The following is a 20,094-nucleotide window of genomic DNA, read 5'->3' as shown; positions in this document are numbered from 1 at the left end:
GTCAGCAAATATGACATCCTGGAAGGATTAATTATACTTCAATTATCTAAGGTTACGACCCTACGGATTGACACCTTTCGAAATTTTTACTCAATCTGGAGGTGTCGACTTTGTTCTATTGTTTGCGGCGCAAAATGTAAATGTTTTATTCCGAAACCACGATTGCTTTATTATGTGAAGTATGAGATTATATTATAATGGTTGTTTGAAGGCTGTTGGTTCAATCCTGGGAAAAGTCAATAGCGTTGTTATATTAATGAACAACACATCAGGGTTAAGTAAATAAGAGTTTACACTAGTTAGGTTTGCTTCAATATTCTTGGTTGATATTGGGATTATTTAAAAGAAAATCCAAATTCACCACACACACACACACACATTGAATCCTTATACTTTAATACTGTATACAACAATTAACTAGCATAAAAAAAACGTAAATACCTATTAAAACTTACATAAACAATATACATGCAATAAAGAGTTATCATTGACAATATTCACTTTAAAATATACACAAACCATATCTTCTCAGAATCGAACTAATTTAATTCAAACACCACTCACACTGAATAACACAGGTTAGAAACGACCAATCAACACAACAAGAAAATAGCTCAAAGCCACTATCACATTGGGAGTCAGACTCAAAGCGGGTGTGGTGGCAGCAATGTCCGGCGTCAACAGTTTTTCAGCTGCACAGTTGGCCAAACTGTAATGGCTGTGATTGAGCTGGTAATTGCTTGCTAACCTGTTTACTCCGTGCAAAGCGTTCATTGGCTACTCTGCACTATCACGACTCCACTGTCCCACTGTCTGTTGTTTGCCTAAACTGATTGCAGCCCAGACAAATTAACTGAGGGCGTTTGGAGGACATGCTTTATTGGAACCTAGATTTTCTGACTCGAAAAGTAAATTGATCGATGAGTAAAGTGGTGGGATCCATTAGGCTTCGGTAAATTATTTTGATTCAAGTTCTGTTCAACTAGGTTTGTTTTACATTGTATTTAAGCAATTATCGTGCTACTAAAGGATTTAAATTTAGAATCTTCTCGAATAATTAAAACAGAAAACTATTTTAAAATCTGCTTTGCCCATTATTACAATTATTTACTTTAAATAATTATGTTCCGTACGTTTTTTAAATGATTTTAAAACTCACTCAGGCCAAGTTATATTTAGAATTGATCTAAATTAATCCAAATTGATCCATAAAACATGACGCGATGTCAATTACTATGTTATTCATATGTAAATGGAGATTCTACAATCGACATAGTTCACAAGCATTTTAATGTTAATTCCAAATTGGTATCATACCATAAAATCAGTTAGGAATAATGTATTTTACTTATTTATAAACAAAAATTATTGTTTACCCAGTTAACAAGCTCGAGTAAAGATACTAATTTTGTAAAGGCACATTTACAAAAGGGACTTATTTGGTCAAAATGATGATACAGATACTAAATATATGACAGTTTAATTGTATTTACTGTCAAGCAAAGAAAGCAATAAAAATAGATCGGTTATTTGGAAACTAGCATTACACTGTTTGGAACATCAACAAAATTTAAAATTGTACAGCTCATTTACAAATTTGTATAGCTCTTTGGGGTACTTTGGTAATACACTGACCACAACTATGGATCAACTTCCAAATGATATTTTAATTAGTTTAACTAACAAAATCTTCCTAACCTAACCTAAAACATAATCCACCCTTAGGTTGGGTTAGGTTAGGTTATAATTATCATATTGTGGTTGGTATAATACCAAAGCACTCTCTTTGGATGCATAGGTTTAAGTTGTTATACTTAAACTTACTGCTATGTACATTATTGACTTAATCCATTTTTACTTGGCTTGTCCAGTTTAAATTAACACGACACATCCACCAGAGCGCGGTGCGCGGGAGTTGAGCATAATTAACACGTGTATACGTTGTATCGACAACAGGCACAGTCAATTAGGCCGGTCCCTCCTCTCAGATCTAGACGTCTTATCTTAAAAGCATCGCGCCGTCGCAGACACTAGGCATGCGCAGTGACTTGTTTAATTGATGCATTAGCGCGGCCCCGCCCACCACGCCAGATTAAACATTTTATTAACTCTCGCGGCCCCATTACAACTACCTGCGCAAACATATCATCTGCCCCACTTTTTGTCCCACTCAAATTAACTAAGTTTTTTGTTTTGGTTTTTTCGGTTGGTTCTTAATGCATTACGGAAGATCGTAATAAAAGGTCTGTGAAATGGATTTCGGGGAAAAGAATCCACATAGAAGAGATGTTGGATCCATTTGTTAAGATAAACGTTTTAAAATCGTAACAGCTCAGTTTACTGTTTATGATTTGTTTAAACGTCAACTACTGTGATAAACATATAGATATACAATTTATATAATCCGTGTTCTCACCATGGTATGTTACCGTATCGTTTAGCTTTACAACTAGTTGTTTCCAGTTAATAATATTAACTATATTTCAATATCATTAAACAAATATAAATAACCTTTTAACTTATCACTACGAAAAAAAGAAAAAAAACTTTTAAAAGCTAAACTTTTAATTACAATAAATAAAAATGTTAAGCTCGATTCGGTTTTAATAAAGGTTCTAACAGAGTAGGCTTACAGAATACTGACTTACAGACCAGTTAAAATTGTCATCTTACTTTTAAAATGTCAAATGAGAAACTCTTCCCATAATATTTTTTTTGTTATGGCAAAAGCGATTCGACATAGGAACTGTCGACGTTTGAATTTTAGGGGAAAATTTCCTTCTGATGGTTCTACGCTTAATTGGGGCAGTAACACTCGTTTCCAGCCGAACTTCCAGTAACAATTTCAAGATTTCGGACTTTGTTATTCATCTCTTCACCATTAATCTGGTTCCATTAACCAGCCCTTTTTGTGGATATTTGTGGATCCTTGGTAAAATTACAATTACACCTTTTTAAAGGCATAATTTGCGAGGAGGTAAACCCCTTGGTGGTAAAGTGTGAAGAAATTCATCAGGTACGTGTAACTGGTCTCCCTCTTCTTGAATCAAAGTGTCCACTGAATAGTAAACTCGACTGTCATCATTTAATTGCTCAACTATTTTATTATTAATTTCGTCACAATGTTCATTCTTTGGTGAAAGTATTGCATGATTTTTGGTCTTTTTTAAAGCATCTTTAGTCGCAAGTCTTTTAAAGCAAGATTTTGTCAATGATATTTTCATTCACAATTGTGGTGGAAGACGCATCAATGAATCACCAAGATCATTATGATAGCTCTCATGGCCATTCCCTATTCGTAAAAGATATTCAGCAAATATTGATTCTCTTGTATTAGCTCTCATGTTTTTAGCAAGTGAAATATTTTTAAACATTGGCCATAAAGGTGATCTATCCATTTCATCAGTCATCATTATATTTGAAAGTAAACTGATAAATAAACATAAAAAGTAAATATTAAAATGATATAAGGGAAAGAGATTATTTTTATGAAGACAGATGTTTTTAAAAGGAAATGAATCATATGTTTGATAAACTTAACTAAATTTTCACTTATATTTAAAAATACATGGAAACTTTAAAGTCCGATGGGGCGAAGCACATTGAACTGAGCGTAACAAAAATTATTCCATGACTTCTACAGATAATTCCCTTTAATTTGACACATCAAACATCAAAATCGGTTAATAAATAAAAGAGTTTTGCTGTGCACAAGAAATTCCTTACGGAATTAGAATAATAGATAAAGCCAATTTTTACAATTTTAAGGAGAAACATACAAATTTGGGTTTTGCTATCGGTGAACTAGATGTCCTAGGGAAGCTCCCCAAGTTAAACTAAGGCAGAACATGAACACATCAATCTGTGTTCTAGCATTTTAACTGTTTCAGTTTTGTCAAATATCTAAAAAGAAAAAAAAACAGTTATCCCAATCATATTCGTCGTTTTGTTTGTTCTGACCAATATTATATAATTGAGTTTACGATGGAGCTGAAATTAAACCAGAACACATTAATTGCAAAATTGTTCAAATTTTCAAAAAAAATGACTACACAAACTTTAAATGTAAACTTTTCTAAACTAAACGACCTTTACACCTTCGTCATCAAGTCTTTCACATTTATCCCTAATTCCTCTTCCACGTGAGACAAATTCGAACCGCGACGCAGGATTGGGAGTGACAGTCGCCTAAACCGCTTTTCCGGTATTTGACGACAACACATATCTCCAGCCGTATATTAAGCCGTAGAATCGACACAGAACGCGGAGCTAAGTCCGTAATCTGTGGAGCTGTCGTCAATTAAATGAACAGCCGCCTACTCTACCGGCTCAGTCGGGATTTGATTGAACGGTTAATGTATTCCGGCATAATTTAGTTAATAACGCTACACTAGCGCGGCGCGGCGGCCTGACGTACTAACGGCTCCGATACGATCTCCGGCGTCCTTTCCACCCAGAAACAATACAGTAGACCTGTTTAATTTACTCTTAAATGCCACGGATTAATGATCGCTTGACGTGTCGAATGGCTTTTATTAGTCGGTTTATTCTTTTGTTGGTTAAGTGGTTTGTCTTTCAAATCGAAAGACGGATTGGGGTGTTTGAATGGCAGCTACGATTCCGGTTTAAATACTAACTGTTTGATTGAGTATTGGATGTCTTTATTGGAGTGTATTTTTGACTAAGGTAATAGAATTTTTAGATGTATAAATGAAAAATACTTACTAAACTTAGTACTTAATTAAGTTTTCTCGAAAGATGTTCCGGTTGGAAGGTATTTTGTTTTTACTATTCGTATACTATTTTATTTCATCATGCGTTTAGTGATGAGACTGGTTTTTAATCTGAAATAGACGTTCTCGGATTTCGCACATCTATACACGAGAAAATCCCATGTATGTAGTTTGTCCTTTTTAAGCGTTACCAAACCTGTAATGTGATTAAAATGAAAATTTGGGAAGTTGTTGATGTTGTATACATATTTCTATCGTTTCCCATTCTTGAAATCCTGTGGGGCTCCAGAGTTTCCCATGTTATCCTTATTTAAAAAGAAGCAAAGAATATTAACAAATGTTTCAAATAAACCTACAAGTTTGGTTCTATGATATTCAATAGCATTAACACGTTACAGGGTTTAAACAACAGAGTGCAGCACTATTGAACCCCCCCCCCCGTTGCAAAGCATGGGTACAGCAGATAGTATAACATAATAAACGGTATCAGCATTCTGACACATACTTTCTCCCATAAGTTTGTCAAAAACCTTTATCATATGTAAGTGGTGAGAGTAAATATACGCAAATGGGATTTGTACAATTTTGTTCACAATTTAAAGGACTATAACATGCTAATTTTTTATCAAAATCATTCGGGCCATTTTTGGGAAAATCCGATTTTTCTGTTATTTTATAGGGATTTTATGGGGAAATGACATATTTTACAATAACTTTTGAACCGTAATTTTTACAGAAATGGGATTTGTACCATTTTGTTCCGAATATAAAGGACTATAACATACTAATTTTTTATCAAAATCGTTCGGGCCATTTTTGGGAAGATCATATTTTTCCGTTATTTTATGGGGTTTTATGAGAAAATCCCCATAAAAAAAATTCTAAAAAATTAAAAAAAACTATCAAAACTGTAAAGACTATAACATACTATGTTAAATCAAAACCGGATTTTTTTCAAAAATCCTTTTTTTGTTATTTTATGGGGTTTTTATGGGAAAATAAAATATTTGACCATAACTTTTGAACCGGAATTTTTACAGATATGGAATTTGTACTATTTTATTCAGAATTTAAAGGGCTACAACATACTAAATTTTTATCAAAATCGTTCGGGCCATTTTCGAGAAAATCCGATTTTTCCGGTTTTTTATGGGTTTTTATGGGAAAATCCCCATTAAAAATAAAAATTTCAAAAAAATGAAAAAAACGCCTGGAGATACCATGGATTAGAACCTACATACCAAATTTCATCGAAATTGGACCACAGGTGTGGTCTCTAGCTCTGTACACATCCAGACACACAGACACACACACACACACACACACACATCCCCGGTTACAAATCTTTGTCGGGACACCTGTATAAAACACAGTTGTCGGGACTTTTGAACCAAACAGCATTATGTACCCACTGCTGTTCGTACATTAACTACGTAAAGGTAGATTTTCCTTACACTCCATTTAAATGTCAAAAAACCTTAAAATTGACTGTCGGGATGTCCCGATAAACATACAAGTGTGTTAATAGCCCCGACAATAGTAAAAGTGTGTGTGTCTGCCCGACAAACATATAAATCAAGAACTTGACACTTTCTGTGTGAACCAACTGCTGATGAGTCATTCCAACGTTGCCACATCGCCTGGTTTCTCAGCGCCAAGGCTACGCACCCCCCGCGCGCTTTCATGAGTGGACTGTCGGCCTCACGTTGCATTCTATTTCGCAACGTTTAAGATCAACCCCCTCCCCCAACGTCCTTACGTCATAGACGTGTTTTTGCTTAACGCTTATCGACATGCAGCATCTTTTATTGCTGTCTATACAGTATTATGTTAGGGAAAAATTTATGTTTAAAATCGTTCTGTAAGTGTGTCATTTTATACATGTATAGAGTGTCCCGTAAGTAAACAGAAAACTCCACATAAATTCCGTTCTTGAGCAAACTCGTAGCTGCAGTAAATTTTGCCGCTATTGTTACATATTTTATGTTCTTATCTTCTTTTATCTTTGATCTTCTTTTATGCCTATCGCAATCGTTTACAACTTGTTACCGCCGAAAAGAAACACCGACGCTGTAATTGGCATCAGCTTTTGTGTGTTCTATTGTGATCTATATCGGTGTTAACTAATGAAAACGTCGTTGCTGTTATTTTGGTATTGGTCTTAGTGTATATTGATGTCATTCGTACGTAACTACTGGAAACGCCACAGCTGTTATGGTATCGGCGTTTGTCCTTGGAATCGTGAAGAAAATGTCGCTTTGACGTCGCTGTTGACTGTTGTTGATACTGGGTTTTGTGTTGTTTATCGCGAACGTTCCTAACGATTGCTTGCGCTGGGATGGAATACGCCAACACTGCTAAATTGGTATCAATCGAAAAACAAATTTTAAAAAACGTGGTCCTTATGGGTTGCCATGCTGATGATGAAATAACCACAAAATACATAAACAGAAAATCAAAACTAATGGTAGAAATTACAATCGCATGTTTATTGGGTGAAAATAGAGAAGTCTGTAGATTATTTAATTTTAGTCTAGTTTTCGGACGACCTCTAGTTATATATACTGTGTGTTTGAAAAGTCCCGGAACTGTGTAATGCATTTTTATAAATATTTTTTTAATGTTATGTTCACTTTTTAGTGCTACTTTGATGGGGGCCCATCAGGAGTCAGACAAAATTCACAATGCCACAAACTCAATCCAAGCGGACAATGCAGTAAAAAATTACAGCTGTTCAAAGATTCCTGTGATTTGTGCGCCCGCTAGAAGCCGGAAGAAAGTCATTATGAAAGCATAGGTCAATGCACATAAGCTTGAAGTTCTTTATTAGTAGAATACAGTTCCGCATTATTTTGGGCTCAAAATAACAGCTTGGTAAAAAATGACAGTCGGGCAAAGATAAAAAATGTCCTGTATTTGAGCAAGACAACAGTCCTTTAGCTTATTTAAATTACCAAATTGCAGTATACAGTAGACCCGTCTTACTCGACCCTAATGGGACCGGACTAAGTCGGATAACGCAAAAAGTTGGTTAAAACGGGCAATCCCATTATTTCGAAGTTGTAATTACATTATTATTTATAAAGTAAACTACACTTACCTCTTTTGTTTGAATTGATAGAAAAATCACAAATAAACACAAAACACGGTTAAGTCAAATACTTTAAGTGGTATAAATTATACTTGTAGGCAAGAGTCAATAGAAAAAGCTTATTTTAATAACTTTGGTACTCTAGGATAATATTAATTTATGATTTAGAAATCTATCGTAATACAGTACAGAACTTATTGTCGAAATTGAAGAAACTAGACACCATTTTGCTACGACACACAGGATGATTTATGGCCTCTCACTGGAGGCTCCAGTCACAGAAACTATCTTGACCTTGGAGTTGTTAGCCTTCATCCCCTGCCCTCTATACAAGTTGCATTTTTCGTTTACTCTAGCGATCAGTTAATTAGCTATAAAAATTGTAACACACTCTATGATTTTGCCGCACAGATAACAAATCAAATATGCTTGTGCTTGATAACAAACTGGCAACATGCAATATTTTTGGGATGAATACAAAAAAAAACTATTCTTAGGCACATCCTGTGGAGATAAGCGTGGGAGCGGAAATCCCCGAGATTCCTAAAAAGTGGTTGTTAAACCGAACTGCTCACGAAGCAAGGTTGGTTAAAAAAAACTGTAATATTTTACAATCAATGGCGGATAATCCGATTATCGGTTAATGCGATGTTGGTTAAGAGGGGTTGACTCTATTAGTGAATAGACATGCCTCATTTAACTATTAACAAATTAAATAAGTAATACAAAAGTTATAATAGAATATACAGGGTGAGTTTTAATTGCCCCCCCCCCCCAACTTTTTTCTACATTTTTTCAAATATCAATCCCAGACCACTTCCAAACATTATTGGGTTGTAAGTACTTCATTTTGACAAGGTAGTCATTTCCGGCCGCCATCTTAGATCCGCCATATTGGATGCAAAATATTTTTTTGTAAATGCACAATGTTAAAATGGGCTAAAAATAAAGTTATAAAAAGCCCTCATAACTTTAGAATGGATCAAGATTTTTAAAAACGATTTGTGGCATTGTAATCAGGGTAAAAATTTAGTTCGAAATAATGGGTCACAACCCCACCTTTACATTTGAAAAAAATATTTTGCATTCAATATGGCGGATCAAAGATGGCGGCCGGAAATGACCACCTGGTCAAAATGAAGTACTTACTACCCAATAATGTTTGAAAGTGGTCTGGGATTGATATTTGAAAAAAATGTAGAAAAAAGTTGGGGGGGGGGGGGCAATTAAAACTCACCCTGTATAGGCCTACAATTGTTGCCTACTACTCTAAGTTTCATAATGTGAGTTGTAAAAAATGTGTTGGAAGAATTTAAAAACTCATCATAAAAAGTTCAGCCATTCAAATGTATGAAACTAGCTAAATTTTTTTAATAAATGACCTTTTCATTATATGACCAAAACAGTCATAAAACCACTCAGAGTTCATTTTCCTACTAATGGATATTGAAGATTTAAATAATAAAATAAGATAAACTTGTTGCCTTGTTTACACAGGTAACACACAACGAGGTAACAAATTTATTCTATTATTATTATTTATTTTATTATTTATTATTATTTAAAGCTTCAATATCCGGTAGTAGGGAAATGAACTCTGGTCAATTTGCGAGCAAATAAAATATTCATACGATTACAAAAACCTAAAGTTAAAGTTACTGAACACTATCGAGAACATCAAATTTAACAAACAATGCTTGAAGAACAAAGTTGTGCCTAACTGCGTTAAAGTGACCATTAACAATAACTCAAAATCAGCACAAATTGCAAAATTAAAAGCAGAGACATTATGGATTACAGGAGAAATACATAATCACTTTATGGCAAAAAAAGACATCAGGAACTATATTGAACACATACTTATCTAGCCAACATGTTAGGTCCTGAGAACACAATAGGTCTAATAGAAAATATTAATGACAAACTGAATAATATAATCAGCAAGAAAAAACAAAGTCAGAAGAACAAATTAACAAAGCTTATCGACAAATACAACAAATTTAACACTAACAACAATACTGAATGCAAACATGAGTTTTTCCCAAAACTTTTAAACAAAACTGACATATCATTTGAAGACAAAGAGACTAACCTTCTGAATAAAGGACTTAAACTTTGTCTGCCACCTCCCCCAAACGTGAAAAACGTAGTTAACGAAGTCATAAATACAATTATGTATAGTTTTATTAAATGACAAACTAACCCGTTACTGTACATAGTCCCCAAAATTAGACAAAATGCAAAACGTCATAAAAACCAAGACCATCTATAGCTAAGCTCCCCCAAACGTGAAGAATCTAGTTAACGAAGTCATAAATACATAGAGTTTTAGTAAATGACACATTAACCAGATACATAGTCCCCAAAATTAGACAAAATGTAAAACGTCATGAAAACCAAGACCATCCAATAGCTAAGAATATATAAAAAAAACTAACTGAGAACCACGCAATAGTAACCAAGCTGACAAGGGAAATACAACTGTCATAATGTACGAAAGTGATTATGATATGAAAATAAACCAGTTCATAGCCAAAAACAATATTGAAATTGTAAAAAATTACCCTACCCCCAAATTTCTTAAAGAAATAAATTCTAACATTAACAGATCGAAACACCTACTTTGTGAAAAAAATAAAAAGACAACTCAAAGTAACAGCCCCCTACGCACCAAAATTCAAAGGCTTACCAAATGTTCACAAGCCAAACATACCCATCAGAACCCTTGTAAACTACACGTCAGATGGTCAGCACCAGTATATAGAATAGCCAAGAAAATAGACAGAATAATTAGTAAATAGGGTGAGTTTTAAATGAGTTCCCCCCCCCTCCCTACTTTTTCTACATTTCTTAAGATATCAACTCCGGAACACGTCAGATCATTGTGGAGTAGTAAGTACTTCATTTTGGCTGGGTATAAATTTTTGGCCGCCATCTTGGATCCGCCATATTAGATACAAAGTTTTTTTCAAATTTAAAGGCAGGGTTGTAACCACAATTCGTTTAAAAAATCTTGATCCATAGTGCTAGATAAAGATAAGTAACACCACCACTCATTGTCGACCTATTTTCACTTGGCTATGATGGATGTATTTTTTTCGGCCTCCATCTTGGATCCGCCATTTTGAAATGTGATTAATTATTTTAAATATGAAGGTGGTGTTGTGACCCATCATTTTGAATTACTTTTTTATGCCGAACTCAATGCCGGAATCCATTTTTTGTTATCAAGCTTTCTTGATGAAAAAATATAATTATTTTATTTGCAATGTCAATATTTCATAAACTAAATATGAAAATGAAAAACGGATTGCGGCATTGAGTTCAACATAAAAAATTTATTCAAAATGATGGGTCATAACACCGCCTTCATATTTAAAATAATTTATCACATTTAAAATGGTGGATCCAAGATGGCGGCCGAAAAATATACATCCGTCATAGCCAAGTGAAAATAGGTCTACAATGACTGGTGGTGTTACTTATCTTTATCCAGCACTATTTTTTTATTATATGGTCTTGGTTTGTAAATGCACAACGTTAAAATGGGTTAAAAATATAGTTATAAAAAGTACTCATAACTTTAGAATGGATCAGGATTTTTTTAAACAAATTGTGGCATTGTAATCAGCGTAAAATTTAATTTGTAATGATGGATCACAACCCTACCTTTAAATTTGAAAACAAAACTTTGTATCCAATATGACGGATCCAAGATGGCGGCCAAAAATCTATACCCAGTAAAAATGAAGTACTTACTACTCCACAATGATCTGACGTGGTCCGGAGTTGATATCTTGAGAAATGTAGAAAAAAGTAGGGGGGGACTCATTTAAAACTCACCCTGTATGTTTTAAGTGTTATAAGATGTTTCTTTTATTTACTTATTGTAAATTTAATAACACGTACAATGCTGATCAAGAAGTAATTTAACTTAGTAACATTTAACATTGTTTCAATAATTCAGTTATCATTGTTATCTTTCTACTGTTATCTTGTTTAAAACCCTATTTTTTTCATAACTCTACACCGTTTTTCTTTGTTAATGTATTGTTAACGAATTTGAACTTTATTTTTTGTTACCTATTATTGTTATCTATTCAAATCAAATTTGTTATTGTTATTCTTTGTAACGCTTTTACAGTATAGATTTTTTTTTGCAACCGCTGTCTTTTTCCCATCTTGTTGCCGTTTCTCTTTTTTGTTTCTTATTAGTTTATTTTGATTGTTTTTTTTTTCACTCAACTTTATTGTATATGTAGCTTTAAGTAAGGCTTGTTTGTTAATACACTGAATTGTACCAAATATCAAAATGGAGCCCTCCGTTGGAATGTAAAATAAATAAATAAGTAAAACACTTCAATAGTTTCACTTGGGCTACCTAATTAAATAAATAAATAAAAATGCCTTTTATTAGCAAGCGCTCATCAGTACAAACTGTTTTACAGGATGACTCTTGTCAATTAACTAATCCTAACTTAAAACTAAAGACAAAACAAAATACTGATCCCCCTATTTACAAGATTTTAGCTATTTACAAAAATAAATTTTCTTTAGTCTGGATCTAAAAGCTGGCACACCCAGCATCTTTGGGTCACAGGGGAGGTCATTGTACATTTTAGGCCCAAAGTACGAAAAACCTCTCTTTCCTACTTCCAACCTCACCTTCGGGAAATGAAGCTTTGTCGGGTATTGCGCTGAGACACCCGATCGCGGGTGACCAGTCTTTCAATGAGGTATAGATTTTATTATAGGTAAATAGCTTGGCATAAGATTAATTATTTTTCATGATTTTTTTTTAACTTAACATATTTCATTTAAATACATCCCTGTACCTATTAAAATAAATAAGAAAACAACATGTAAGTTAAATAGAACCCTCCTAAATATAAATATAGGCTATTTAATATTATGGGTACAGTTTCTTAACTGGGCTACGGTAATATCGATTGAAACCATCAATTGAGAATATCTCTTAGTAATGAATATATTTAACCTATTTATATAAGTTTAAAAATGAAACTGTAATAATCTAACCTAACCAACCAAACTTACCGACAGTGAACAAGTCGATCAAGGTTTACTAATCGAATTGATAGTTTCAATATATATTAGCATGGCCCAGTTAAGTTAAGAAACTGTACCCAATATTTTATATAACAAATATATGGTAAGATATAATAAATATTTTAACTATAGAAAATTAATTACAACACTAATTGGAATTAATTACAAATTAATTAAATTAATTGCAAGTTAGCAAGGCCTAAGTTTAACTAAATTGGTTCTATAAATTACTTAGCCTATCAATTGTATGATTTGCCATAAACGTAAATAACTGAATTGATTTGATTATTTTATTCCACTGATAGTTTTTCAGTATTTGGTGATCTTTTTGTACGGGAATAATCGGAATAACTGACTAAAAGTGATTAAATTCCTCACCGACATAAACAATGACAATAACATAACCTCAACTAACTTCAGTGAGTTGAGAGTTACTACAGTAGAAGAAAATATATCTCCATTAGGCAGACAACAGCTCCAACTACAACGCTGTCAGAGGAGCAACCGCAACATGCAAGGTCAAGTCCGCTCCACTCCACGACACGACCACCAGCAGTCAGCACTAGATGATGCAAAAAACGGTTGGAACTTCGAACTGGCAACATTGCATCTCTTCAACATGAAACCTGCATTTGAAGTGAATGTCGGGACAACCACACACTTCATTAGTTCCGCAAATCACCACTGCCGCGCCACCGTACGTGTGAGATATGGGGCCCGACTAAGATAGACATCACTGACTCCGGGGGCGTACATTGACTGTCGGGACATTTAAAATAAAATTTTCTAAGTGTTTCTGGGACCCGATTACAACGTTTTAGGCATTCTTTGCTTGTCGGGACGTGTGTGAGTCCCGACAATCGTGTGTTAGCCCGACTGTCTGGCCAAATGCAGGCGTGTGTCCCGACAATGATATGCAAACGTACGCACACACACACACACACACACACACACACATACATCACTTCGAAAACCACTTTTTTGGGTCCAGGGGGACCCAAAACGAATATATCCACTCAAAACTCAAACTCGAAAATTTTGACGAAAACAATACTTTCTCCATATACTATGGTATAGGGGGAGAAAGTAAAAAGAACTACAAGAATATACACAACCTCTGTTGTAGCAAACATTACGCAGATAATCTTGTTATAGTAAATCCTCTTTTATAAATTTGGCGCCGCGCATGTAGGATTTTTATGTATTTGGTTTGGGATATGCATTGAAATCCTATATTGACAAAACCCATAACTAAAAATAATAATATTCTTATTTCCACCTTCAGTACTGACTTAAACGATACTGATACTCGTTTCGTAAAAATAGTATGGAGATCTAAAAATAAATAGTTATGAACTATACAACTACCCAATAAGTAATGTCTAATAAGAATAATTTTAAGAACAAACAGTACAAAACAGTGCTACTAACCCTCATTACTTGTCGGTTACCACATATTATCACATAACACCACAGCTAATAACAATCTCCTTTCAATTGTTCGGTGTTCTGAGGCCTTTAGAGCTCGTCAGGTCAATTTGTCTGGGCTGCAATCAGTTTGGGCAAACAACAGACAGTGGAGTCGTGATAGTGCAGAGTAGCCAATGAACGCTTTGCACGGAGTAAACAGGTTAGCAAGCAATTACCAGCTCAATCACAGCCATTACAGTTTGGCCAACTGTGCAGCTGAAAAACTGTTGACGCCGGACATTGCTGCCACCACACCCGCTTTGAGTCTGACTCCCAATGTGATAGTGGCTTTGATGGAATTTGCTCATTAAAGTGGGTGTTTGGTATTGATTTTCGGCTAGCAAAATTAACTAAAAATAAATTATTGAATGAAGTTTAGTTATATAGTTTGCATAAGTTAGGTAAGGAAGGTGATCAATATTTTGGTAGACTGTCTTGTATAGTGATTATTTTCTTTTAATCTCGATTTTTGCCGTAGGCCTATTATTCACTTTACATTACTTAATGTATCACAGGAAAAGATGACAACTAAAGTGTAGTTTCTGATCTTCTTACAGCTAAGTTTACTGTCTGCTCCGACTGCAATGCTCGTCTTTTAATGTGAAGGTCTCTGGTTCGATTCTAGCGAAGTCGAGCCTCCACCTAGAAGACATTTGTCACAGGGCTATTAAGTAATGGTGCCATAAAAAATGTTGACTAAACAGTAACAAGACCACTGTTAAGACCTTTCCCTTAAAAAAAAAAAAAAACTAAAAAATTATAATTACGTAGATAAAACACATAATGATCATCGATTGTTCGGTATGCGTATGTAATACAAATAATCATACCACTTATAGATTTGTGGTGATGTTTACTTAAAATATAGGATAAAATATACCTATGTTACAAAAGATCCTTTCAATACCATCCAATCATATTACAAAACACCTCAACTCTAACATAAAGAAACTGAATCATAAAACACTTTTCAACCCCTGTAAAGTAAAAAGTACCGAGGTAACATTTTTACAACACCCAATGAAACACGAAGCAACAACCGCGCAGTAAAGTTTGACTTATCAGCTCCGGTTACGGCTATAAATCCAAGCAGGCCATAACAAGTTTGGACCAGCATTAAAGCTATTCAAACATCGCGCGGCGGCGGGAATCAATTTGGCGGGAAGGCACGCGAGGCGGCCATCAGGTCGCGTGACGGGTTAATGAAGTTACTTAGTGCCTCGCTCACTCCGCTCAATTATACAATGGGCTTTGTGTGAGCTTGTTACCTTGGTGCAACTTGATACAATGTAGTGGGATCAAGGCATGATTTTACTAAGTTGTGTGAGTATATAAAGTTATGCTAGGACATTCAAGCTTTGCTCCGAGAGACATATCGTAAGCCACTGCTGCGAAAATATTTTCAAAGCAGTACCTTTTTGAGCAGCGTCTACCCAGAATATTATTTCGGAGAATGGCCTTACTGATGCATTTTTGGGATCAGTGTCTCATTCCAGCATTCTTTTTAGAGCATTTTTTCCTGAGCAGTTCCTTATCAATTGTTCCTTATATTGTTGGAGCAGTGCATTATAAAGTATAGCTTAATTTTCAGATGCTTTTTGGAGTAATGACTTTCAGAGCCATGTCATGCACTAAGCTAGACATATTTGTTATATTAAGGATACACAGTATTTGTTATATTAGGGGTCTACGGTAATCATTTTCTAACACGTACTGGAACAGCCAAAAAGAGCGGACGACATGCAGAAAAGAAACTTGCTAAACTATTGTTTAGACACTGAATGTTCCTAAGAAGACTAGTTGTCCAGTACCTGGTCAGCACTACAGTCTATTGACATGCTTAGAAAATTGGTATGTGCTCAAGGATTAGCAAAAGTATGAAAAGCCGGTCCGTGCCAGCTGAAAATTGTCGTAGAGGGACTGCTGACCTAGTTAGTAAAGCCTGAACGGGTCCGGGATGGAATAACCAAAGACTATACCCTGCCTATCGGGTTAACATGAATACCACAACTTCCTTAGAAGAGATGTTACTTTAGGAGTATTTAGGTTAGACAAACCTACTTGACCGGAGATTACCAAATCTTTCAATGTGCCATCCACTCTCTCTGTCTAGCTAGATCATGTTCAATATGTGTTCGTGGATTAATGGATCTTTAATTTAACCTTCCTTAATAAAGAAGGTTGTCATGTTTGCTCAGCTAAACTAGTGACAAAAGTTGTACGATCGCCACGACCACAATGTTTTATCTTTGCTACGATATATTGGATTCAACTGATTGTCCACACACTTGGGAAAACAATCCAAGACAACGACAGCTCATGGCTGACCATTTCATGATCAGTCACTCTTTCGTATTATCCAAAGTTAGCAAATGTCTCGCGGTTTTCAACTTGTCAAAGTCTCTATCGTGACGTCTAGTTTGTAAACAGGCGCCATTTAAACGACAAGACAGCGTCTTTGCGTGACCCTGTCTCCGTTTGTCTTCACTCGAAACTTTTGAGATCCTAACCTTTATTCTGATTGTGGTTTGGAATCAATAAAAGTTTAAATATAATTGAATTTTTGAGGTGTTGCCATCATGATTACTTCATTATCATTATCAATTGAGATGGGGACGCCACTTAGGCGCGTATTTCAACCCAAATATGTGTGAAGGACGAGTGTGAGATGATCTGTGTATATTTGTTATTTACGAAGACCAGCTGTTTCATCAGTCAGGATCATTATCAAATCTCAATGATCAGGGATAGTTTGGTTCAGTTTCGAACCATCAAAAACCTACTAAGAAACAGTCTTGGTGTAACAATAAATAAAAGTAACGAAAGAGTAAGAAGGATAGAGTAGGAGAGGGTAGGTCGAACTTTAGACGATTTCTAGTTGCCTACCCAGTAGTTGAACCATATAGTAATTAACAATAACTAAGTGAACAAATAATTGTTAAAAACTAAGTCAAATTATTGTCTAACTGATTCTACAGTAGAACCTTGATAACAAGACTCTCGTGGGGATATTAAAATGAGACTGGTTATCAAGGTTGACTTCTTATTGAGGTTTGCAATAACATGTGTTTAGAGGTAAAATAAATTCAAGGGGATTTAAAAAATACACTTGTTATCAAGAGACTTGACTTATTATCGAGGGTCTTCTTATCGAGGTTCCACTGTACAACGTTACCAAAACCAAATACCCCTTGTAGAACACTCGACTTATTGTTTAATATTAAAAGTCATTCCTTAAACTTTAGTTCAATTAAAACTGTAGGTAAGATCGTGCGCAGTTGAAATAATGTTATTTTATGGTTCAAGCAATGTCAAACAGCTGTTCAACAATGAGTGTCAACACTGCAACGAAGGAAATCAAAAACTGTCAAGCTTGTTTGATTACGTGGATCAAAACTGGTCAATTTTGAATTTCACTCTAGTGTTTAGTGTTAAAGTATCTTCTAATGGTGTCCAGTCTCAGCTAATAAACACACAAAAACTTCATTTAATACAGGTAGAACGATCCTAACTATAGCAAAACATGGACGTTCAACCCATTGTAGCCAGTAACTAATAAACTACCCTCGGAAACGAAGCGACACATCTGAAAGTAGCCCCGAGGCAGTGTTTGGAGCACACGACCGAATAACATGCGACAAATCGAACCCAATTAGGGTGAATCGACGAAATGAAGTGAACAGAACAGACGTTTGGTCGATGGGACGAATTAATATTCCGTGTCGTGTGAGCCGGCACGTGTCCGTGAGTCAGTAGCGTTATGAGCATTGTTATTAGTCATAGTCGACACTTGATATGTCCCCACAAATAACTGCGGAGCTCCACAAGGGAGTGTTTTAGTTACGGTCTTCTTTTGATAGTAGTTTGGCCTATTTGTAACTACTTTTTTTGTGTTTGTTTAAAAGCGATTACAATTTGTTCGCGTTTCTTTGTGAGTGGAAAGTGCTAAACCGTAGTCTTTTTACAAACATACTATTTACAACTTTCTGTTAGATAGCATCATTAATTGATAGCTCAATTTAAAAAAAAAAAACTATTGAACATTTAAAATTAAGATACGGATAGTAATTCTTTATAGCAGCGGAGATCCAACCGAGGATGGTTTGTAGGTCCAATTTTCTTTTGTAGAACAGTTGTGAAGTTATTTACAATGTGGGTTTTAATTGACAGAGAATTGTTTTAAATCCGACTTCATATTCCAAAACAGTAGGTTAGTTGTTTCGAACTATTGAAAACTATTGAAACTAAGTAAAAAGTCAGTTCTTGGTTTGTATTGATAACTCTTCGTAGTTACGAAGGTCCAAAGTTTTTCTAATGATTTTTTTTTATTGTTAAGGGTTTTATACTAAATTTTCACGTAATTATTTCTCACACAGAGTCATGCTGCTCTGCAGAAGATTGTTAAGGGGAGATTTCATAGAGCGTATTTCTCGGTACAGTACTTCGGTGTAATAGTTACAATTGTGGCTTTTAACTTATCGAAAAGTTGAATTGATTGAACTAAAATATCTGTCTTAACATGAATCTAGTAGGTCTACTGAAATGCACGGCTACGCAATAACATGCTTTACAGTAATCCGCTCGCATCTCCACTTGTGTTCAACCACATGCAAGGGGAGGAAATAAGTAGACATTCTCAAATGGCACTTATGCATCATATTTCATAAAAATCAACCAGAACCCACGCACGGGATTATGGGATCGAGGCACGCATGTGGAGAAAAAACTACAAGTTTAAATCTCACCCTCTTCGTTGAATGTTCCCAATAACGTATAACCACTCCTAAAATTATATTTATTAAACAAAAATGCAATGAAAATCGTTGAGAATTCAGTAAAATAAGTTAGTTAAGTGTAGACTGGGTACATAGATTGTTGCAAGTATAGTGTAATGTATGTTGAATAGAATTATTTTATTAAAAAACCATAAACCATCATATCATTATTATCGATCATTATCTAATGATCATTAACAGCGTTAACAACGAATGTGTAATAAGCGTTACAACCCTTGAATCTAGGTAGTTTTGGGACAACCTTTAATCAATATTACATATACCCTGTTAAAAATGTGTAACATGCAACACCTTTTTAATCGTGTTTAAATAATGACGATGTGTACAGGTTACAAGCTTATATTTGATACGAGAAACCCTAAAGCATTTTATTAATCTGTAGACATGAAATTTTCAAAGTGAACGAAAACTGTGCTGTTATTAAAGGTTATACAATGACGAAATTTAACAGTAACACATTGATATTTGATTGAGTCTACATAATCTGAGGAGTCCTTGGAGCCTAAACGTTTTTACTCATAACAATTACAAGAAGGATGACAATTTCTGCTCTCACAGTGCACTAGATATTTACATAAAAAATCACTTTGGTTTTTGGAAAATATATTTTTGGATTAATCATTCAACAGCGGTTTGAAATAACCCAAGATGGCCGCTAGACTCCAAAGACTCTTAAACCGTTCTATGTCGAAAGATAAAAAATAAAAAACTTTCAAAAACTCATTTGACACACTTCCCATACTGCATCGAATGATAAATTCACAATAAACTCAATTTAGCCACATTATTTAGCTGCATAAACATAGACAGAGTACAATACTAATCAAGTTGGCAATAATTACCCTAATTGCATTACAGATGGTCTACAAACTGCAATAAAAGCCAATCATTGGCTAGCCGAAGGCTTATGTTCATTGGCTGCATTAACTAGTTCGGT

The 20,094-nt window shown here is 34.8% G+C and overlaps 1 protein-coding gene across 1 annotated transcript in view; it reads right to left on the bottom strand.

Annotated features, from left to right (window-relative positions):
- LOC128997407 (retinal homeobox protein Rx1-like) overlaps positions 1-20,094 on the bottom strand; it is a 73,831-nt gene that overhangs the window by 26,121 nt on the left and 27,616 nt on the right. The window lies entirely within an intron of this gene.

This window comes from Macrosteles quadrilineatus, unplaced genomic scaffold, assembly GCF_028750875.1.
Source record: "Macrosteles quadrilineatus isolate MER2022 unplaced genomic scaffold, UCM_ALF_1.0 Scaffold_6__1_contigs__length_79288215, whole genome shotgun sequence".
In the NCBI taxonomy this organism is placed as follows: domain Eukaryota; kingdom Metazoa; phylum Arthropoda; class Insecta; order Hemiptera; family Cicadellidae; genus Macrosteles; species Macrosteles quadrilineatus.
This window is presented reverse-complemented; position numbering and strand designations above follow the sequence as displayed.